This window comes from Bos indicus x Bos taurus, chromosome 25, assembly GCF_003369695.1.
Source record: "Bos indicus x Bos taurus breed Angus x Brahman F1 hybrid chromosome 25, Bos_hybrid_MaternalHap_v2.0, whole genome shotgun sequence".
Taxonomy (NCBI): Eukaryota; Metazoa; Chordata; class Mammalia; order Artiodactyla; family Bovidae; genus Bos; species Bos indicus x Bos taurus.
The window spans coordinates 16,200,104-16,224,546 of NC_040100.1; the positions used below are offsets into that span (position 1 = coordinate 16,200,104).

Consider the following 24,443-nt stretch of genomic DNA (forward strand, 5'->3'; position numbering starts at 1 on the left):
ACTTGGAGTGCGGAGCATGCGTAGTAGGCTTGGGCCGTTGGGTTAGGCTGTGGCTGAGCTGGTTGCCGAGCAATGTGCCCTCTGGTCGCTACTTTTGGGGTCCCGAAGTAGGAGGCTCTTGGCCACCTGCCTGTTGAAAGCGTCGTCCCTGCCGCGTGTTTCTGCTCTCAGAGCGTTTCGTGAGCACAAAGGGAACACTGGCCCAGAGAGGCAGGGGACTGGAAACAATTCACCGCCTCCCAGCCCCGCGCATTTGACAGGAGCTTCGAGCAAAGCGCTATAGAAGCTCTTAAAGGAGATAGAGGGGGTGGCCTCACAGAGGAGGTGGCAGTACTTCTAGAGCAGGCAGGGTGTGAGGAGGTAAGTCGTCATGGAGGGCTTCTCTGAGGAGGTGATACTGAGCTGCAGCTCAGAAGAAGCGGCCATGAGCAGGTGTGAAGGGAGAGGGTTCCAAAAAGAGCCACAGGCAAATGCAGAGACTCTCAGGCGTGAACTCAGTGGACATAGTTGAGAAGCAGAAAAGGTCAGGGGTGGCTGGAGCAAAGGTCTTAGAATCCCAGTCGATGTCTTAAGACTCCCAACCCCTGAGGGAAAAAGTAAGCTGGAAACATGTTGATAAAGCTCGGTGAGAAGTGTTTTTATAGGACCCCATCTGTATTCACTTGATGGGCTGACACCTCAGAGATTTAGCAGTCTACCTGAATGTCTAGTGGGGGGCCCGTTGGAGGGAAAATGAGAAAGTTGAATAGTTTGCGCCCTGCCACCAGTTCACTGAGTGAGCCTAGGCAAGTCACTTTTCTCTGGGCTTATTTGGTTCCTTTTCTGCTTAGTGAGGGGTGCAAATTTAACTGCCAGGGAACAGGTAGGAATGTAAAGCAGTGGAGTGGACCAGTTACAAGGTACTAGGGAGTCCTGGGGCTGGTGGTGACCTGCAAAGTCCATGCTTTATGAAAGGACTGCCAATTCTCATTTTTCAAATGTAGCTGATGAAAAAGAGAAAAAAGGTGTGGCTGGGAGCTAGTTTACAGTCTTCCTTCAGAAACCTCAGTATTGCTAGGAAGGAGCTGGGCCCTATTAACTAGGCTATGATGTTGCCCTGTTGAGCATAAACAATTTTACAGAACACCAACATCAGACAAAGCCAGTCTCTTAGGAGTTGAAAGACCATTCCATGATCATATTTGAACCCAAAACATTGCTCAGACCACAAAAATGACAAACAACCCTCTCCTCCAGAGTTTGAGTGACTGCTATTCCTTCATTGAGTACAGTTTTAGCCCTGATCCATTTCTCATAATTTCTAGATACGAATTACTAAGATGAGACTTCCCAGTGGCCAAGACTCCATGCTCCAAATGCAGGAGGCCTGGGTGCAATCTCTAATCAGGGAGCTAGATCCCACATGCTACAACTAAGAGTTTGTATGCCGCAACTAAAGATTCTGAATGCTGCAGCTAAGACCTGGTGCGTCCAAATATTTTTAAAAATGAAAAAAACAAGACAAGCAAAAAGAACTATCCCCACTTTCTGACACCATCCAACTTAGAGTAAACCTTCCCTTTTCTCAAGCCCTCCAAGAAAATCATCTAACATAAGTTCCAATCCTGAAATACTGAGTGAAAGTCGCTCAGTAGTATCCAACTCTTTGTGACCCCCATGGACTGTAGCCTGCCAGGCTCCTCTGTCCATGGAATTCTTCAGGCAAGAATACTGGAGTGGGTACCCATTCCCTTCTCCAAGGGATCTTCCCAACCCAGGAATTGAACCCAGGTCTCCCATGTTGCAGGCAGATTCTATACAGTCTGAGCTACGAGGGAAGCCCAATCCTGTAATAAACCATTTTTATTATGCACTTGCTGAGGTGCCCAGTGTGGGTTCCCATGATATATGCAGGCTCCCTTGTTCAACTACAGGTGTGTTCCTGGTGGTCTTTGCCTGGAGGGCATTGTCAGAAATGGAGGCTCCATGGCAATTCAACTGAAGCCCTCAGTACCCTGGATTGGGATCCTTGACTCTAGTAATAATGTGCACATCTGAGACCCCTTGTGTCTCTAACTGTTTGAGGTGCCATCCTGCCCATGGCTGGGAGGTAAGTTCTTGCTGAACTGAGCTCTGATGTTTTGTTGAAACCCTTGAGTTTGGGAATTATTTTGTTTGTTTTCCTTGGAATCAGATCCTCTTCAGGGACTTCCCTGGTGGTCCAAGTGGTTAGGATTCTGCACTGCCAATGCAGGTGGTACAGGTTCTATCCATGGTCAGGGAACTATGATTCCACATGCCACAACTAAGACCTGGTGTAGCCAAAAAAAGAGATCCTCTTCAGTTTTTGGGTTATCTAGTCAGATTTTATTTTCCCTTGGGGAATTTATTTTCTGACTTTCTACATCTGTCTGCTCCAAAGGACCCTCCATTGGATATTGTTTGTCAGAGGAAAAGTATATAGGAACAAGATGGGTATGCAGCCCTGGGTGTCTAAGAACATTACAAAGACTTTCTTGCAGTATCTGGTGGCTGAACATCATTTGTCCCTCTAAGAAGTTGGGTATGCCAACCACTTGGGGGTCAGTTAGCATGCTGGAGTGTCATTTGTTATCCAAGTTAACCAGACAAATTATTTCATCAACCAAGGCCCAATAAGCCAGCCCAGGGGACTGTGGCTTTTAGACCCTCAAACCAGGGAGCTTTGAATAAACTTTGCCTCAGGTCGCCATTCCAAACCTTTGTAAGGAGTTCTGTCTCAGTTCTGTGTGTATGTCCGTGAGAACTGCTTTGTTTCACTTCTGCCCAGAATCAGGTCATTTGCTCTGGCTTCTGATCAATGACAATTGGTCTTTGGCCAAGTTCTGGAGATACAAGTTGCACAGCACTGTTTTATGAACTCTTGTCTCAGCTAAAACTGGGCCAAATTCCTGATTCCTTCATGTTTTCTTACAGTCACATTGGCTTGTATCCTTATCTTTCTGACATAATTTCCTTAGGGACCATTTAGAATTGCAGTGGCCATTTTGGGGAACTTGGGACAAGAAGAAGATTCTTTATTTGAAAGGTACAAAAAGAGAAGAGACCCTCATGAGGGGATTGTCATGTTAGTCAAAAAGAGATTGTTTTGTTTAACATAGGTGATATATCATTTCTGTACTTTGGAGATTAATAAATACTGATTTTTAAATTATATAGCTCTATTGTCAAGCGCTTAAGATATGTTTTAAAATTAGGAGGAACGTGATTCCTTTTGTGTGTATGTATTAATATATATCAAAATCTGGGGGGGGCGGAATTTGCATTTAAACAGTTTCTTTTTTGGACTTAAACCATTTTATCTTTTCCTGCAGGGGTAATACAGATTAGCTTTTTTTTTTTTTTGGTAATAGTTTCATGTTTGTGTGAAGTAGCTTTCTCTCATTTTTTCCTGTCCATTTTTCTCTCTTGGAAAAGTTTAAAGCTTAATCAAAAAAACATTTTGTTGAGTGTGCACAATTCAGTTAAGTACAGTTGGCCTTCAAACGATATGGGTTTGAACTCCGATTATATTGGAAAAATTGGAGGGGGAATTTGTAATAATTTGAAAAAATATGTAGCCTAAAAATACCAAAAAATTAAGAAAAAGTTAGGTATATTATGAATGCATAAAATATAAATAGATGCTAGTGTGTTTTGTCATTTGTTAACCATAAAAGACTTCCCCAGGTGACTCAGACGGTAAAGCGTCTACCTGTAATGCGGGAGACCCGGGTTCGATCCCTGGGTCGGGAAGATCCTCTAGAGAAGGAAATGGCAACCCACTCCGGTACTCTTGCCTGGAAAATTCCATGGACAGAGGAGCCTTGTAGGCTATAGTCCATGGGGTCGCAAAGAGTCGGACATGACTGAGCAACTTCACTCACTCACTCTCACTCAACCATAAAATATATACAGATCTATTATAAAAAGTGAAAATTTATCAAAACTTGTATACACAAACATTTACAGACTCTTCATGACACTACTGATTACACAAGGTTACCAGAAAGTGATCATATTGCTGCTTCATTATCAGTATATGAATCACTTTATTTGTAAATAAACATGAATTTCTTTTTCACACTATTTTTTTTTTTCCATGCGCACCACGGCATGCAGGATCTTAAGTTTCCTGACCAGGGATGGAACCTATGCCCCCTGTGGTGGAAGCGTGGAGCCCTAACCTCTAGATGGCTAGAGAATTCCCTATTTTTTCATTCTTGATGTTCAGTGTTAGAAGTACTCAGGCTTCCCAGGTGGTGCTAGTGGTAAAGAACTCGCCTGCCAATGTATGAGACCCAGGTTTGATCCCTGGGTGGGTCAGGAAGATCCCCTGGAGAAGGAAATGGCTATCCACTCCAGTATTCTTGCATGGAAAATCCCAGGGCCAGAGGAGCCTGGTGGGCTACACTCTGTGGGGTTCCAAAGAGTCTGACATGACTGAGTGACTAATACACACAATGTTATATTAGTAGGACATTTACTAACTACAATGTTTTGTGTAATATAAGACAGTATTGACGTAGATACTGACATGATTATGTTAACATATGGTATCAGTATTGACAAATACAATCAGTATCTTAAGTGTATTTTCTCTTTCTTAATAGCATTTTCTCTAGCTTACTTTATTGTAAGTATATAATACATATAACATAAAAAGTATGTTTTAATCAACTGTTTATATTATCAGTAAGGCTGTTAGTAGCTAAATTTGAGGAGGGAGTCAGTTGTGCCCTAGAGAGTGGGGTTTTGAGGAGTGTTATTTCCTTAAGTTCCCTAACTCCCACATTGTTCAAGGGTCAACGATAATCAAAAATGTCTGAAAGGATTGCTAAACTATATATGTTTCCTTTGTGAGCACTGAAAAGTAATACTTATGTAATAGGTTTTGTATAGTTACAGATAAGATACAAATGGGCTGAATTCCAAGATAAAAGGAGCTTTTAGCATGATCCAGTGTTTTTGCGTTTTAATTTGCTATGTAAAAATAATGCCAGCACAATATTTTGGTTTATACAAGGGTTAGTTTTCTCACGACTTAAACCTTTTTATTTTTTGTATTTTATAAGTAAATTATCTTAGGTTTTCATATATGATTTCTTTTGAAATTTTAAAAAATACTCACCATGCTGTCCATTATATCGCCAGAACTTACTTATCTTATAATTGGAAGTTGTACCCTTTGACCACCTTCATCCACTTCCCTAACTCCTACCTCCAGCCTCTGGCGCCACCAATCTGTTCTCTGTTTCTCTGTTTGAATTTTTAGATTCCACCTATAAGTGATAAAATATTTGTCTTTCTCTGTCTACCCTGGTGGCTCAGCTGGTAAAGAAACTGCCTGCAATGTGGGAGACCTGTGTTTGATCCCTGGATTGGGAAGATCCTCTGGAGAATGGAACGGCTACCCACTCCAGTATTCTGGCCTGGAGAATTCCATGGACTGTATAGTCCATGGGGTTGCAAAGAGTAGGACAACAACTGAGCGACTTTCACTTCTATGTCTGTTAGCATAATAGTCTGAAGGTCCATTCAAGTTGTCACGAATGACAGGATTTTTTTCTTCTTTATGGCTGAAATAAACAAATACTAAATAAATAAATATTAAATTTTCTTTATTCATTCATCTGTCAGTGGACACTTAGGATGTTTCCATATCATGACTATTTTAACTAATGCTGCAGTGAACATAAGGGTGCAAATACCTCTTCTAGACATTGTGGTTTCATTTCCTTTGTCTGTATACCCAGAAGTGGAATTATTGGATCATAGGATAGTTCTATTTTTAATTTTTTTAAGACCCTCCATACTGTTTTCCAAAGTGGCTATATCCGGTTACGTTCCCACCAGTAGTGCACAGGCTTCCCTTTTCTCCACATCCTCTCCAACACTTATCTCTTGTCTTTTTGATGACAGCCATTCTAACAGGTGTAAGGTGATATTTCATTGTGGTTTTGATTTGTATTTCTCTGATGATTAGTGATGTTGCATGCCTTTTTATGCACCTGTTGGCCATTTGTATGTCTTCTCTGGAAAGTTATCTAGTCAGATTCTCAGTCCATTTTTAAATTGGATTTTTTTTTTTTTGCTATTGAGTTGTATGAGTTCTTTATATATTTTGGATATTAATCCCTTATCAAATGTATGATTTTCAAATATTTTCTCCTACTTCATAGGTTGCCTTTTTATTTTGTTGGTTTCCTTTGCTGTGCAGAAGTTTTTTAGTTTGATGTAGTTCTACTTGTTTATTTTTGCTTTTGTTGCCTTTGTTTTTGGTATCAAACCCAAAATATCATTGTGAAGACTAATATCAAAGAACTCACCTTGCCTCTATGTTTTCTTCTGGAACTTTAATTGTTTTAGGGCTTACATTCAAGACTTTAATTCATTTTGAGTTCATTTTTGTTGTGGTGTAAGACAGCAGTTCAGTTTCATTCTTTTGCATGTGGGTCTCTAATTTTTCCAGCACCATTTATTGAAGAGACTATCCTATTCCCGTTGTATATTCTTGGCTCCTTTGTTGTAAATTAATTGGCCATATATGCATGGGTTTATTTCTGAGCTCTCTTTTTTGTTTCGTTGATCTGTGTGTCTTTTTTTTCTTTGTCCCTAATTTTTTTTAAAAGCAAATGGAAGTTTTACTCTTTATTTTTATTTTATTAATATTTAGAAATTTATTTTTGGCTGCACTGGGTCTTTGTTGCTGTGTTCAGGCTTTCTCTAGTTGTGGCAAATAGGAGCTACTCTTCTTTGTGGTGTGTGGTCTTCTCATTGAGGTGGCTTCTCTTGTTGTGGAGCACAGGCTTTAGACGTGCAGGCTTCAGCAGCTGTGGCACATGGGCTTGGTAGTTGCTACTTTCGGGGTCTAGAGTGCAGGCTCAGTAGTTGTGGCACACAGGACTTAGTTGCTCTGTGACATGTAGAATCTTCTCAGACCAGGGATTGAACCCATGCCCCCTGCATTGGCAGGTGGATTCCTATCCACTGTACCACTAAAGAAGTCTGCCCCTAATTTTTAAATTGAAGTTTAACTAACATATAACATTATATTAGTTTCATTATGTTGTAAAATGTGATTCAATATTGTATATATTGTGAAATGATCATCATAATAAGTCTAGTTAACATCTGTTACACACATAATTACAAAACATTTTTTTGATAAGACTTTTAAGATACACTTTTTTTTTAAAATATACACTTTCTTTTTCTCCTTAGTACCATACTGTTTTGATTACTATAGCTTTGCAATATAGTTTGGAATCAGGAAGTGTGATGCCTCAAGCTTTGTTCTTCTCTCCCAAGATTGCTTTGGCTATTTGGGGTCTTTTGTGGTATCATACAAAATTTATTTATTTATTTTTGGCTCTGTCTTGGCATGTGTGATCTTAGTTCCCCAACAAGGGGTTGAACCCATGTCCCCTGCATTGGAAGCATGGACTCCTAATCACTGGACCACCAGAGAACTCCCTGATACAAATTTTAGGATTGTTTGTTCTGTCGCTGTGAATAATGACAGTGGAATTTTTGATTAGGGTTCATTGAATCTCTAGATTGCTTTGGATAGCATGGACATTTTAACAATATTAATTCTTCCAATCCAGGAGCACAAATATCTTTCCATTTGTGACTTTAATTTGCACTGGGAGTGAGATGGTTGGATGCCATCACTGACTCAATGGACCTGAATTTGACCAAACTCTGGGAGACAGTGAAGGACAGGGAAGCCTGGTGTGCTGCAGTCGGTGGGGTCTCAGAGTCAATATGACTTAGAGACTGAACAACAAGACATAGTAAAAATGGAGTATAGCAAGAATGCTCCTTTTTTTCCCTCTTTTTTAAATTTTTTAAAATTTGTTTGGCTGTGTTGAGTCTTAGTTGTGGCATGTGGGATCTTTAGTTGCTGCACACAGGCATAGTTGTTTGATGGCTGTGGGATCTTAGTTTCCCAACCAGGGATCAAATCTACATCTCCTGCATTGTAAGGCAGATTCTTAACCACTGGACTATCAGGAAAGTCCCAAGAATGCATCTTGATATTGCCCAAAAAGCAGAGACAAGTTCACAACATTGAACCAATATAGGTGGATGTAATTTTAAGGGTATTGCTGAGGGTTTCTCAATGCATGTTTTACCAACCAATGACATATTCCTGGCAAGTCTACAAAGGTGGAACATGGACAAGAACCAAGGCCTTGAGGCCTTTTGAATACCTCCATATGAACAATAAGTACATTTTAGATATTCTTCTTTATTCTTAGGGTAGATTGAGACTTTTTCCTACTGGAGAGTTACGGATATATTGGTGGGGGGAAAATCGCTTGATTTTTAAATTCCCAGCATTGAGGAAAGAAGTCTCAATTTATCTCTGCAGTAACAAAGACATTTCAATTTATTTTTTCCATACCTTCATTAAAAAAAATTCTGTATAGCTTTACCTTTACTTGGAAAGCACACTGTTCATATCATCCACTATCTTCAGCAAAAATAGAACTAAAAGAATGAAAAAAACTCATAGACAGGGACTTCCCTGGTTGTCCAGTGGTTAAGAATCCACCTGTTAATGCTGGGGACACAGGTTTGATCCCTGGTCCAGGAAGATTCCACATGTTGTGGAGCAACTAAGCCTGTGCACCACAGCTACTGAGCCCGCATGCTCTCGAGCCTGGCTCTGCCACAAGAGAAGCCACTGCAGTGAGAAGCCTGTGCACTGAAACTAGACAGTACCCGCTACTCTCTGCAACTAGAGAAAGCTGGCACGCAACAACGAAGAGCCAGGGCAGTCAAAAACAAATAAGTAAAAAATTTTAAAACTTGCAGAAAAAGACTTCCCTGCTGGTCCAGTGGTTAAGAATCCACCTTCCAGTGCAGGGAATGTGGGTCTGATCCCTAATCAGGGAACTAAGATCCCACATGCCATGGGGGCAACCAAACCAGTGTGTCATAACAAGAGAAGCCTGCATGTCACAACTATAGAAAGCCCATATGCCACCACACGCCACAATAAAGACCCAGTGCAGCCCAAAAAATATAAAATAAATGAAAAATAGGTCTTAAAAAAACTTGCAGAAACCAAAAATTTTGCCATTGCCCTTGACAATAAGAACAATTCTCTCTCCTCAGGACCCACAGGTTATCTCTTTCTGAGTTAACTGCCTCATGCATTTGAGAATCACTTCCAATCTTTGACCCCATTATAAATTTATATGTTTCATATATTACTTCCAGATTTATCACCAACAGATATAAACAGCATCTCCAAAACACCCACCTAAGTAGCTCTGCATGATCTGAAAACTGGAGATTTGGTCTTCTGGAAAAGAATCAGGAAAAAACTGCCCTTGAGTCTCTACACAAAGGACCTTTAACAGATAACTGACACAACAGTAAAACCCCATGTTGTTGATCTTTCGGCTCATATTTCCTAAGTAAAATGACATACATTGCTTTCTCCAGGGTACCAAGCCTCTAGACCATTGGGAGACCTCAAACTGAGCATTCTTAGAATTTCTAGAAGCTACTTTTACGTCTTTTACGGAACAATATGGGCAGCTTCTGTCCAAGATGAAAGGTCAAGATGATAACTGCACATATGAACAGATTCTGCAGAAAAAGACTAATTTTTTGATTCTTCAGTACCCTTTCGCTTCCCTTTTGTTCTCCTAGTAATCTTGCCTATTGTCTTTAACATCCTCTTTGACTAATTGTTTTCTTTTTTAATTTAAACATTTTAATTTATTTGCTGCATCAGGTCTTAGTTTCATCAAGCAAGATCTTTCATTTTGGCACATGGACTCTCTAGTTGTGGCACAAGGGCTTAGTTGTTACTTGGCATGTGGGATCTTAGCTCCTCAAGCAGGGATCAAACCCATGTCCCCTGCTTTGCAAGGCAGATTCTTAACCACTGGATTGCTCGGGAGGGCCCCTAAAAGTTTTCTTAATATGTCTTACCTATTTTCATCTTGTTACTTTTGACTCTTGTGGTCTCCTTCTGCTGCTTAAGGAGAAAAAATAGTATGGTGCATATTTTTCAGACCATAGGTATTGCTCTGAATTGACCTTATTCCTGGAACTATTGCCTCCCCATCTAATCCTGTTGACCAAAAATGTAGTAATTTCTAACACACAATGTAGATACTCAAAACAAGTCCCTCTGGTCTTAAGTTTTTCTCACATAATTAATTCCAAAGTTCGGTCTTAACAAAACTTGGACTTGAATGAAATGCTTTTGCTAAGGTCATTATTCTCATGCTGGTGCTCAGTCACTTCAGTCGTGTCTGACTCTCTTCGAACCTATGGACTGTAGCCCACCAGGCTTCTCTGTCCAAGGGATTCTCCCTTATAAAATCTAGGTCATCAGGAATAGGAACTAAGATTGGGGCTCTCCTTGCTATTCTCTTCTAAGACACTCCAACTTAACTTGAAAGCACCATGTAATCCACTCAAGGAGTCTGTCTACCTCAAGGGTCCCCAAAATTGGGTACTCCTAACCACAATCGATGGAGAAGGCAATGGCACCCCACTCCAGTACTCCTGCCTGGAAAATCCCATGGATGGAGGAGCCTGGTAGGCTGCAGTCCATGGGGTTGCTGAGGGTCGGACACGACTTGAGCGACTTCACTTTCACTTTCCTGCATTGGAGAAGGAAATGGCAACCCACTCCAGTGTTCTTGCCTGGAGAATCTCAGGGACGGGGGAGCCTGGTGGGCTGCCGTCTATGGGGTCACACAGAGTTGGACACGACTGAAGTGACTTAGCAGCAACAGCAGCAGCAGCCACAATCGATGCCTCAGTAGGGTCCAGCGTTTTTTCTTTTTTGATGTATCAGGTCTTAGTTGCAGCGTGCAAACTCTTAGTTGCAGCGTGTAGGATCTAGTTCCCTGACCAGGGATTGAGCCTGGGACCCCTGCATTGGGAGGGCGGAGTCTTAGCCACTGGACCACCAGGGAAGTCCTGGGTTTAACTTCTCATGCAGACAACAGGCTTTTACTTGCCTGCTGCACACTAACTTATCCTGTGTATTCAGGGTAATTGTTAAGGGCCTTTAAAGTATTTTAAACTATCACTTCTCCAGAAATCTCCAAAATGAGGCAGACTGTTTAAGAATAGGCTATTCAAGAAAACTCCCAGGAGGGATAACCTACTCCATTATCATGCATGCTGTATGAGCTATACTTGCCAGAGAGGGGTCATACTACTGGAAAAGGTGATCCAGATCTTGTCTGTAACCTCAGCAGACATTGTAAATGACAACGGCTACTTAGAAGCCCAACAACCAATTTACATTTAAATTCATTAACTAAAGGGAAAATCATGTTTTGGCAAACACGGCTTGCAGCACCTATATAAATACAGGTCAATTTGAGCAGCCTGTGACTATGCTAAAAAAATAAATAAATTACTAAAAAAGACAAGCTTGACTTTGGAACTACTAATAGCGGGGGCTGTTCTTCATTGTGGTGTGCAGGCTTCTCATTGCAGTGGCTTCTCGTTGCAGGGCACAAGCTCTAGGCATGTGGACTTTAGTTATGTTATCGCAGCACACTGGCTCAGTATTTGCAGCTCATGGGCCCTGGAACTTGGGCTCAGTAGTTGTGCACAGGCTTAGTTACTCAACATGTGGAATTTTCCCGGACTAGGGATCGAACCCATGTCTCCTGCATTGGCAGGCCGATTCTTATCCACTGTACCACATGGGAAGTCCTGGTCACAGTTTTAAATGCTGCTGTGTAACCATCGTTGTATCAGAGGTTTTGAGAATTCATTCGGCAACAAAAGGAGAAGGAAAGACTAACCTTAGTCTAACTATAGATCTTCTCTTGACAGTTTCCTGATGAACAAAATCTTTGCAATGGTGAAAAGCTGGATGGTAAGCTAACATCCTGAAGCATGACTCCATCTGCCTTTGGCCAAGAGGGAGACAGGAAGAGAAAGCATCCTCTGACAGCCTGGAGCTGGCTGGCACTATCATCTCAGCCTTGGTGTTGATAGGAGCCAGTATGAACTCACAGCTAGATGTTGTTTTCTCTTGATAAAGTGTAAATGATTTTACAGAACACCAGTATCATAGATTCAGGGCCACTCTGTCAACTGTAATGGATCAAAACAAAAACAAGACCACCATGTCATTATATCTGAACACAGTCAAAATAAGAATAGGGACTTCACTGGTGGTCCAGTCACTAAGACTCTGAGATTCCAATGCAGGGGGCCTGGGTTCAATCCCTGGTCAGAGACCTAGATCCCACATGCCACAACTAAGAGTTCACATGCTGCAACTTAAAAGATCCTGCATGCTGCAACTAAGACACAGCACAGCCAAATAAATAAATAGTAAACGAACAAAAAGCAAGAACATTATCCAAACAACAGAAATGACCCAATACCCAATCCTGCCTAATATAAATTACTTTTCCTTCTTTATCAGTGATAGCTTTAGTCTTCCTATCATTTAGATTAAAAGTGTTAAGATACCAATCATAGAATTATTCCTCACTTCTTCATAGCATCTAAATCAGAGTCAGCCCATTTCCTTGAATCCTCCCCAGAAACCTAATACAAGTTCAAGTCCTACAATAAGTCGGTTACAGCATCTCTTACTGAGATGTCTCACGGTTTCACATATTGTGTGGTCTCCTTCTGCAATGAGTCAATAAACCCAAGTTTGTTCAATTATAGGTTTGTTCTTGAGAGCCTTTGACAGAAGGGCATTGACACTGGAAACTGGATTTTTTTTTTTTTTTTCACTGAAAAGATAACGGATTTTTTAAAAGTTGACTCAAAACATGTTTTAAACATTCTGAACTCATACCAGATAGGTTTGTGGGTTTTATTTGGCCTGGGGGCTGCCAGTTTGCAACCCTTGCAGTTGGATGATCTCCCTTCTGGGTATAAAAGATGAATGGTGAACAGTTATGCCGGATGCAAGCTGAACCAAGGATAGAACACATCCTTTCACATGCATCACTTCATTTAGTGTTCTTTTCCACTTAAGTCATTCAGGACTATCTTGGTTCTATTCATGCTGTGCCATTTGCACGGTGGCCTGCTGTATGTTTGACTATAAAGGAGGTCAGATCCCAGTTTTACAGGAAGATGCTGATGTATACCTGTTCCCTTTTCACTGTGAGCCTGTAGCCATAGGAACTGTGATACAGCAATCAACACCACCTCCGCGATCAAATCCTCGGGGAACATAGTTCATTTTAATGAAGTTGACCTGATCACAGAGGAATCTGGTGAACTTTCTGGGCTTCTCAGCATTGTGCCTCCTCCTGACTTTAAGCTGGCCCTGGAGAGGAAGAAAGTGGAGCTATGTCAGGTATGGGCTTCTTCCTAGGAGCTAGAACTTGGGCCAGGCAGAGAAAGCCTGTGGGGAAAGATCCTTCCAGGCCTGCTTCTCCTGAGGAGAAAGCAGAAGAGCCTTGTATACCAGGTCCTGTGGTGTCTGAGGCATTGCTAGTTCTGTGAGTGTATGAATGGAGCCTAGAGCATAGAAGGATTCTAGCATCACTGAGGACGTTGGCTAAAATATCTTTAAGGACTCTTCCAGCCCTGGAATCATAGGGACAAGGGATTCAATTCTATGATATCTGCTTTGGCTTGTGAAGATGGAAAGGAACAGAACAGCTGAGTAATTTTTTTTTAACCTGGCTAACTCACTTCCCTTTCTGTATGCCTGCCATTTCCCACATCATATGTCCTTCACTCTGTTCTGCAAAAGCCCAGGGACCTTTCCCACCTTTCACTGCCTGAGGTGAACTCTGGGGAATCCTAAGCCCACCAAACCCCTGCCTCTTCCATTTCCTCTGCTTCATGGGCCAAGTTTTCTGTCTCAGTTTCCCTGCATGACAGGACAGTTTCCCTAGGAAGGGAGCCAGCCCCAACCCCTTGGCAGCCCATACTTCCCTGGCCAATGCTGATTCTTGAAGTCAAGACAGTCTTCCTGTGCTCAGAATATCAGGCTGGGCCTTGTTGTAGAAGAAACTGACTACTTCCCCATTCTGAATATAGCCACCCCAGGGAAACTCTCACGGCCTCTCACATAATAAATAATGGATCTTAACCCCTAATCAAGATGCTCTGGACACTGTGCAGTGGGCGATGGCCACTATCTTTCCAGGAGTGGCTCAGTGGCAAGATCAAGTTCCTAATCCAAGTCTCCAGTTCTACTCCTTTTCCCTTTCTCATTGAGAGAGAGACTGAAGACAAAAGCTCCTAAAAAAGATGTGACACTTTCTGTCAGTCACCTAAGGCACAGTGGAGGGTTGAATCCTTCTCCATCCTTTCCTAATATGCAATTTTGAGTCTTTATCATTAAAATTTTTTAAATTATTATTGGAAATGTAATATACATGATAAAAAATTCAAACTAGTGGAGTATACAGTGTAAAATAAGTGTTTCCCTCACCTTGACTTCTGATACTCCAGTCCTCCTCTCTAGAGGCAGCCGCTGTTCAGAGTTTATCTTTCCAAAATACTCTGTGAACATATAAGCATGTGTATCTAGTGTTCTCCTTTTTGTGAAATACACATATTGGCATACTCCATGTTTACCTGCTTTATGTTCTTTCTATCTGATACATCTCAGAGCTTGTTCCGTGTTTGTACATACAGGTATGTCTCATCCTACAATAGCAGCCATAGAGTATTCTATTATGGATATACTATCATTTGTATAAGGCCCTACTGGTGGGACAGTTAAGTTTTATATATATGTATGTATTTATCATTAACTATGTCTCAGTGAATATCTCTGTATATTGGAATACTTGAATGAGTAAATATGACAGATGCATTCTTTTTTAAAATTTTACTTCTTTCTTTAATGGCTGCACTGGGTCTTGGCTGCTGTGCACGAGCTTCCTCTGGTTGCAGTCGGGCAGAGGCTGCTCGTCGTCGTGGAGCGCAGGCTTCTCACTGTGCATGTTTCAGTAGTTGTGGCACAGGGGCTCAGTCGCCCCTTGGCATGCAGATCTTTCCAGACCAGGAATCGAACCCCTGTCCCCTGCATTGGCAGGTGGATTCTTAACCACTAGACCACCAGAGGAGAAGCCCTGATAGATACATTCTTAAAAGCAGAATTTCTGAAAGTAAATGTTTAACTTGATAGATATTTTCACTTTGTCCTGCAGGGAGCGTAAGTCAGTCAGTTTACACTCCTGTCAACACTGGGCAGGCCTGTTTCCCACACGGTCACCAACAGAATATTTCAGACTTTTGATCTTGGTGTGGCTTTACTAGTTTATTTATCAAAATAATACATGTATACTATTGTCAGGCCCTGAGATGGCAAGAATAATAATTCTACAAGAATGTAGAAATATATCAGATGGGCCCCAAACTTTGCCCTCATAATCTAGACATAAAAACGACAATATTATCTGGAAAATCCAACAATGGTACAAGATACAAAGGTAGCCCAAAGAAGGGGGAATTAATTTTGGGGAAAGTGGGGCTTGTTCACAGCTGGGAAATACTTTGTGAAGAACCTGATATCTGAGATGAGTTTTGAAGAATTAATTTAATTAATAAATTTGTGTGAACCACCCACGTTGTGCCAGGCACTCTTCAGAGTCCTTAGAACACACTAGTGACCAAAAGATTCCTACGCTCGTGAAGTTTATGTTCTAGTGAGGGGGTAGTCAATAAACAGTAGACTTAATGAATAAGTAAATTATGTAGTATCTTACAAGGTGATAGGCACTATAGAAAAATAAAAAGCAGAACTTTCCTGGTGGTCCAGAGGTTAAGAATCCACCTTCCAATGTAGGGGATGTGTGTTTGATCCCTGGTTGGGGAACTAAGAGCCCACATGCTGTGAAATAACTAAGCCTGTGTGCCACAACTACAGAGTCTGTGTGCTGCGATGAAGACCCCATGCAGCCAAAAGAAGAAAGTAAAAGCAAAGTAGAATAAGGGGATCAGGAGTGTTCATGGCAGAGGGGATGTGAATACTAATTTTAAGTAGGGTAGTTGGGTAGGCCTTGTAGAGAAGGTGACTTTTAAGCAAAGACTTGAAGGAAGTGAACAAGTTAGCCAAGCAGATATCTAAGGAAAACTTTGCAGGCAGTGAGAACAACCAGAACAAAGGCTCTAGGGTGAGCATACACATGACATAATTGAAAAGTAGCAAGGAGGTCGGTGGACTGAGGGAGGGGAAGGGCAGTGGGAAATGAGGTCAGAAAGATGATGGGGGGCCTGGAGCTTGGAGGGCCTTATAGGCCATCGAGACAACCTTGGCTTTTCTCTTTCTCTCAGGATCCTCATACCACTGTTCCTTCTACCTGGACTCCTCATCCCCCAGAACTTCACACAGAAAATTTATTCACATCTACATCCTTAAGGCATCAGCTCAAATGTCACCTCCACGAAAAAAAAGGTCTTTTTTCCTCTGTCCGCTTTATATATTTATTTAATATTTATCTATTTGGCTACACAAGGTCTTAGTTGTGGTACACACGATCTTTGATCTTTGTTGCGGCATGCTGACTCTTCGTTGGGCATGTGGGATTTAGTTCCCTGACCAGGGATTGAACCCCAATCCCCTGCATTGGGAGCACACAGTCTTAGCCACTGGGCCACCAGGGAAGTCCTTGACTTCCTTATTTAAAGTGACCTGGTGACTCAGTGGTAAAGAATCCAGCAGGAGACACGGGTTCAATTCCTGGGTCAGAAAGATCCCTTGGAGAAAGAAATGACAACCCGCTCCAGTATTCTTGCCTGGGAAATCCCATAGACAGAGAAGCTTGGCGGGCTACAGTCCATGGGGTCACAAAAGAGATGGACACAACTTAGCAACTAAACAACAACAACAAATCATGTTTCCTGGGAAAAATACCAAAAAACGAAACAAAAATAAAGTGACCTGCTCTTATTCCCTTATCTTCCTATTCATTTCCTTTACATCCATTTCAGTTTTTTTGGTCTGTTGTTCTCACTACAGTGGAAGCTTTATGAGGTCTAGCTCATAACTAACTATATCTAACTCATTTGCCATTATAACCCCAGCATCCAGATACAGTGTTGCTCTGTAAATATTTGCTGAATGAATATGGGTGGAAAAGGAGGGAAGGATGATTGAGGAAACCCTGAGGAGATGAGAGGAGATCTGGAGCACAGTGCCGGCACTGGTCTTGGGTGGACAAGGGACACATCTTCCTCTGTGAGCTGAGGCAAGGAGGAAAGCATAGATTGGTATGCAGTGTCTGTAGGGTAGGTGGCAAGGGTGGATGATAAAAGATTTCACAAGTGATGGCCATTCTAGTGGCGCAAAGTGAAGAGCAACTAAAGAGCCTCTTGATGAAGATGAAAGAGGAGAGTAAAAAAACTGGCTTAAAACTCAACATTCAAAAAATGAAGATCATGGCATCCAGTCCCAACACTGCATGCCACATACATGGGGAAAAAGTGGAAACAGTGACAGACTTCATTTTCTTGGGCTCCAAAATCACTGCAGACGGTGACTGCAGCCATGAAATTAAAACACACTTGCTCCTTGGAAGAAAAGCTATGACAAACCTAGACAGCGTTTTAAAAAACAGAGACATCACCTTGCCGACAAAGGTCCGTATAGTCAAAGCTATAGTTTTTCCAGTAGTCATGTATGGATCTCCTCAAGAAAATTAGGAATACCAAGGGAATATTTCATGCAAAGATGGGCACAATAAAGGACAGAAACAGTATGGACCTAACAAAAGCAGAAGATATTAAGAAGAGGTGGCACGAATACACAAGAATTATACAAAAAAAAAAAAAAGATTGTAATGACCCAGATAACCATGATGGTATGATCACTCACCTAGAGCCAGATATCCTGGAGTGTGAAGTCAAATGGGCCTTAGGAAGCATCACTATGAACAAAGCTAGTGGAGGTGATGGAATTCTGGTTGAGCTATTTCAAATCCTAAAAGACGATGCTGTGAAAGTGCTGAACTCAATATGCCAGCAAATTTGGAAGACTCAGCAGTGGCCCCAGGACTGGGAAATGTCAGTTTTCACGCCAATCCCAAAGAAAGGCAATGCCAAAGAATGTTCAAACTATGGCACAGTTGCACTCATCTCACATGCTAGCAAGGTGCTCAAAATTCTCCAAGCTAGGCTTCAACAGTATGTGAGCTGAGAACTTCCAGATGTTCAAGCTGGTTTTAGAAAAGGCAGAGGAACCAGAAATCAAATTGCCAACATCTGTTGGATCATAGAAAAAGCAAGATTATTCAAGAAAAACATCTACTGCTTCATTGACTACGCTAAAGCCTTTGACTGTGTGGATCACAACAAACTGGAAAATTCTGAAAGAGATGGGAATACCAGACCACCTTACCTTCCTCCTGAGAAACCTGTATGCAGGTCAAGAAACAACAGTTAGAACCAGACATGGAACAACCAACTGGTTTAAAATTGGGGAAGGAGTACATCAAGGCTGTATATTGTCACTTTGCTTATTTAACTTATATGGAGAGTATATCATGTGAAATGCTGAGCTGGATGAAGCACAAGTTGGAATCAAAATTGCCAGGAGAAATATCAATAACCTCGGATATGGAGATGACACCACCCTTATGGCATAAAGCAAAGAGGAACTAAAGAGCCTCTTGATGAAAGGGAAAGAAGAGAGTGAAAAAGCTGACTTAAAACTCAACATTCAAAAAATGAAGATCAAAGCATCCAGTCCCATCACTTCATGGCAAATAGATGGGGAATCAATGGAAGTAGTGACAGCCTTTATTTTCTTGGGCTCCAAAATCACTGCAGATGGTGAGTGCAGCCATGAAATTAAAAGACACTTGTTCCTTGGAAGAAAAGCTATCATAACCCTAGACAGCATATTAAAAAGCAGAGACATAACTTTCCCAACAAAGGTCTGTATAGTCAAAGCTATAGTTTTTTCAGTAGTCATGTATGGATGTGAGAGTTGGACCATAAAGAAGGCTGAGCATTGAAGAATTGATGTCTTTGAACTGTGATGATGGGGAAGACTCTTGAGAGTCCCTCGGACTGCAAGGAGATCAAACCAGTCAATCCTAAAGGAAATCAGTCCTGAATATTCATTGGAAGGACTGATGCTGAAGCTGAAGCTCCAATACTTTGGCCACCTGATGCAAAGAGCTGACTCATTAGAAAAGACCCTGATGCTAGGAAAGATAGCAGGCAGGAGAAGAAGGGGATGAAAGAGGATGAGATGGTTGGATGGCATCACCGACTCAAGGGATATTAGTTTGAGCAAGCTCCAGGAGATAGTGAAGGACATGAAAGCATGGCATGCTGCAGTCTATGGGGTCACAAAGAGTCGGACACGACCTAGCAACTGAAGAGCAACAAAGTGACGGCCTCTCTGGTGAGATCATCTGCTGACAGTTCAGATAGACTGAACTGAGAAGTTGGGGAAAGGATTTGAGGAGAGTGGCAGAGATTTAGAACAGTTGCTGAGGGGAAGGGAAGAAGGAACTCTCCAACATTTTGAGACTCCCATGTGCCAGGTACTGTGCTGAGTGTTGAGGCTATAGAGACGAGGAGAGTGTGACACATTCTCTGCTTTTCAGGAATTCACATTCCAAAGGAGACAGATTTCTTCACAAAAAGGTAAAATGCAGGGTGCTCTTTACTGTAATATAAGGAGTGTTGCAGAAGCATGATGTGGGTGGAGGCTCAGTTCTGAGAGTGGAGGAAAAACATCACAGAGACTGTGACCTTTGAGGTTAGTCTTGAAGACAAAGTATGTGTATGGTAGAAGTAAGTAACTGAATTCCATGAGGAGCATAATGCTAGCCCAAAATATGGTGGTGTGGAATAGCTAGAATCGCAAGATATTTATGTGGCTGGAGTGAAAAATGGAAAGATGATGCTGCGTGGTTGAGACTAAGTTGTGAAGGATGTCCCAGGAGCTGGAACTTTCTCCTGGAGCCAGTAGAGGTCATTTTTATTTTTATTTATTTTATTTAGTTTTCTTAAATGTTGTTTATTTTTTGGCTGAGCCGTATAGGCGTGTGGGATCTTAGTTCCCCAACCAGGGATCAAACCCATGCCCCCTGCATTGGAAGGGTGGAGTCCTAACCACTGGACCACCAGGGAAGTCCAGCAGAGGTCTTAAGGAGGGCAGCAGAAGCTTGTCATTGCTATTTTAGAAAGCTAATTGAGTAGGTGACATGCATGATAGATTGACGGGAGGAGAAACTGGAGGCAGTGAAAAGGGTTAGGAGATAGCTGCATTGGTCCTGATGAGAGAGAATGAGAATCTGAAATAATCAAAGGCAGTAGGCATGAAGAGGAGGGGAAGGGTACCAGAGATAATTTTGATGATGGATGGAATGTGTGGGATAAGGGAAGAGGGTGGAGTCAAGGCTGACTCAGAGGTTTCTTACTTGGGAGATAGGGTGGATGGTGATCCTGTCACCTGAGATGAAGATGCAGTAAAAGGAGTATATATTAAGGAAAGATAGTAAGCGCAATCTAAAAAAAATTATAGGAGTATAATTGATTTATAATGTTGCATTAGTTTCAGGTGTACAGCAAAGTGAATCTAATACAAGTATATATATCCACTTTTTTAGATTCTTTTTCCATATTGGCCATTACACGGTATTGTTCCCTGTGCTGTACTGTTCCCTGGTCCTTATTAGTTATCTATTTTTTATATAGTTATGTGTATATGTCAGTCCCAATCTCCCAATTTATCCCTCCCCCTGTCCCCGCTGGTTACCGTAGGCTTGTTTTCTACATCTGTGACTCTATTACTGTTTTGTAAATAAGTTCATTTGTACCATTTTCTTAGATTCCACATAGAAGCAATATCACATAATATCTGTCCTCTGTCTGGAGAACCTAACTTTAAATTCATGTATTTATTTAGATGGAGCTAAGGTTCTGCTCAGCATCACTGAACATGAAGTACCTGTCCAGAATATCTCCTGGAACTCTGTCATGTTCGTTCTGAAAGTTATTGCTGGGTTTTTTTTTTTTTTGGTAATTCTGGGGAAGTAGAGGCTACTGGAGGTACTAACTCCATCCTTTTCGCTGATGTCACTCCATGAGTTCAGTTTTTGAACATACTAAGTTAAGTCCCTGTACCACACCAAGTGTAAACAAGTATATAAATTCTTTAGGCTAAAGATCTGTTTGGTATATTCACTATTGGATCCCCAGCACTTAGAACAGTCCATAGCACACAGTGGGCACCCAACAAATGTATGTTGAATGAATGGAGCTTCATAGTAAAAATATTAAAATAGGAACATTAAACTTAACTTCAGCATATGGCTTAGAGGTAGGGATGTTTGACTCATCAGTGTATAGATGATAACTGAAGCCACAGATGAAAAAGAAGTTGTTTTCAAATTACATTAGTAACAAATTCCTTTTTAGGACAAAGCAAAATTACTATTGCCACCTACCTCCCTAAAGTAGTTATACTGGCCCTGTGTCCCCTCCTAGACAATTTACTGTCTTTCTCTTTTTTTCACCAAATAAGAAACAAGCACATGAAAACTGTCAACACCATTAGTCATTCAGTTCCAGTTTCAGTTCAGTCGCTCAGTCGTGTCCGACTCCTTGCGACCCCATGAACCACAGCACACCAGGCCTCCCTGTCCATCACCAACTCCCAGAGTCCACCCAAGCCCATGTCCATTGAGTCGGTGATGCCATGCAACCATCTCATCCTCTGTCATCCCCTTCTCCTCCTGCCCTCAATCTTTACCAGCATCAGAGTCTTTTCAAATGAGTCAGCTCTTTGCATCAGGTGGCCAAAGTATTGGAGTTTCAGCTTCAACATCAGTCCTTCCAATGAACACCCAGGACTGATCTCCTTTAGGATGGACTGGTTGAATCGCCTTGCAGTCCAAGGGACTCTCAAGAGTCTTCTCCAGCACCACGGTTCAAAAGCATCAATTCTTCGGTGCTCAGCTTTCTTCACAGTCCAACTCTCACATCCATACATGACCACTGGAAAAACCATAGCCTTGACTTGATGGACCTTTGTTGACAAAATAATGTCTCTGCTTTTTAATATTAGGGAATTGCAAATAAAAACCACAGTGAAATGTACTAGGATAGCTGTTATCAAAAAGATAATAACAAGTGTTGGTAAGAATGTGGAGAAATTGGAACCTTTGCGCATTGCAGTTGGGAATGCAAAATGGTGCAGCTGCTGTGGGAAACAGTTTGGCAGTTTCTCCAAGAGTTGAACAGGGTTACCATATGACCAAGCCAATTCCTCTCCCAGTCATAGACAGATTTAAAAACAAGGACTCAGACGCTTGTACACCAAAATGTTCCTAACAGAATTATTCATAACAGCCAAAATGTGGGAAAAAAACTGTCCATCAACATATGAATGAACAAAATGTGGTGTGTTTATGCAATGGAATATTATTCAGCCTTAAAAAGGAAAGCAATTCTGACACATGCTATGAATGGATGAACCTTGAAGACATGATGCTAAGTGAAATAAGCCAGGCACAAAAAAGACAAATATTATGATTCCACTTATATGGAATATCTTAGAATAGGCAAATGCATAAAGATAGGGAGTAGACAAGAGGTTATTAGTGTCTGGGTCAAGGGAGATATGATTGCTTAATGGTTGCAGAATTTCTGTTTAGGGTGATAAAAGTTTTTTTGGAAGTAAATTGTGATGGTTGCACAACACTGTGAATATAACTAATTCCACTGAATTGCACACTTCAAAACTGTTAAAATGGCAAATTTTATGTTGTATATATTGTATCACACACACACATACACACCCTAAGGGAGAAAAAGAATCAGGCAGATTCTTCTTTATGAAAACTTACAATCTAGTGAGAGAATTTGGACATTTTAAGGAAAAAAAGAAAGATTGCAGTGATAGAATCAGAATAGTGATGGCCTTTGGACAGAGAAGACAGGGAGTAACTGGAAGGGGAATGAGGGAAGTTCCCAGAGTACTGGAAGCATTTCATATCTAGATTGAGGTATTTTTAATGGGCATTACCTTTCATAAATTACAATGTATGAAATTTTATACTTAAGGTCTGTGCATTTCACAATATATAAATTTTACCTCAAGGGGAAACATATCACCTGCTACTAATCTCTTTTTTAAATTAATTTTTAAATTGAAGGATAATTGGTTTACAGAATTTTTTTGTTTTCTGTCAAACCTCAACATGAATCAGCTATAGATCTCTGTCTCTCTCTCTCTCTCTCTCTCTATATATATATATATATTCCACCCCACCTTGAACCTGCTTCCCATTTCCCTCCCATCCCACCCCTCTAAGTTGATACAGAGCCCCTGTTTGAGTTTCCTGAGACTTATGGCAAATTCCGATTGGCTATCTATTTTACATATGGTAATGTAAATTTCCATGTTACTCTCTCCATACATCTCACCCTCTTCTCCCCTCTCCCCATGTCCATAAGTCTGTTCTCTATGTCTGTTTGTCCATTGCTGCCCTGCAAATAAATTCTTTGGTACCGTCTTTCTACCTCTTTCTAGATTGTATATATCTATTAGTATGTTATATTTGTCTTTCTCTTTCTGACTACTTCACTCTGTATAATAGGCTCTAGGTTCATCCACTTCATTAGAACTGACTGAAATGTGTTCCTTTTTATGGCTGAGTAATATTCCATTGTGTATATGTACCACAACTTCTTTATCCATTCATCTGTCAATGGACATCTAGGTTACTTCCATGTTGTAACTATTGTAAATATTGCTTCAATAGACAATGAGATACATGTGTCTTTTTCAATTTTGGTTTCCACAGGGTATTTGCCCAGGAGTGGGATTGCTGGGTCATATGGTGGTTTTATTCCTAGTTTTTTAAGGAATTTCCATACCATCTTCCATAGTGGCTGCATCAATTTACATTCCCACCAACAGTGCAAGAGGGTTCCCTTTTCTCTACACCCTTTCCAGCATTTATTGTTTGTAGACTTTTTGATGATGGCCATTCTGACCAGTGTGAGGTGATATCTCATTGTAGTTTCGATGTGCATTTCGCTAATAATGAGTAATGTTGACTATCTTTTCATGTTAGCCACTTGTATGTCTTCTTTGGAGAAATGCCTGGTGTTTTTAGGTATTTTCCCCACTTTTTGATTGGGTTGTTTGTTTTTCTGGTATTGAGTTGTATGAGCTGCTTGTATATTTTGGAAATTAATCCTTTGTCAGTTGTTTCATTTGCTATTATTTTCTCCCATCCTTAGGGTTGTCTTTTCACCTTGCTTTTAGTTTCCTTTGCTGTGCAAAAGCTTTTAAGTTTAATCAGGTCCCACTTGTTAACTTTTGTTTTTATTTCCATTACTCTAGGAGATGGGTCATAGACAATCTTGCTTTATGTCATCAAGTGTTCTGCCTATGTTTTCCTCTAAGAGTTTTATAGTTTCTGGTCTTACATTTAGGTCTTTAATCCATATTGAGTTTATCTTTGTGTGTGGTATTAGGAAGTGTTCTA

At 41.1% G+C, this 24,443-nt stretch overlaps 1 long non-coding RNA gene across 3 annotated transcripts; it reads left to right on the forward strand.

Moving 5' to 3' along the window:
• The first annotated feature begins 14 nt into the window (after window positions 1–14).
• On the forward strand, window positions 15–12,222 carry LOC113883133. 3 transcript variants are annotated; one of them, XR_003508574.1, is made up of 3 exons: window positions 15–360; window positions 1,914–2,089; window positions 11,830–12,222. It is a non-coding gene; the product is annotated as an uncharacterized LOC113883133 (long non-coding RNA). The 3 variants fall into 3 exon arrangements; XR_003508572.1 differs by lacking the exon at window positions 11,830–12,222 and adding an exon at window positions 5,329–5,368; XR_003508573.1 differs by lacking the exon at window positions 11,830–12,222 and adding an exon at window positions 5,273–5,312.
• The last annotated feature ends 12,221 nt before the right edge of the window (window positions 12,223–24,443 follow it).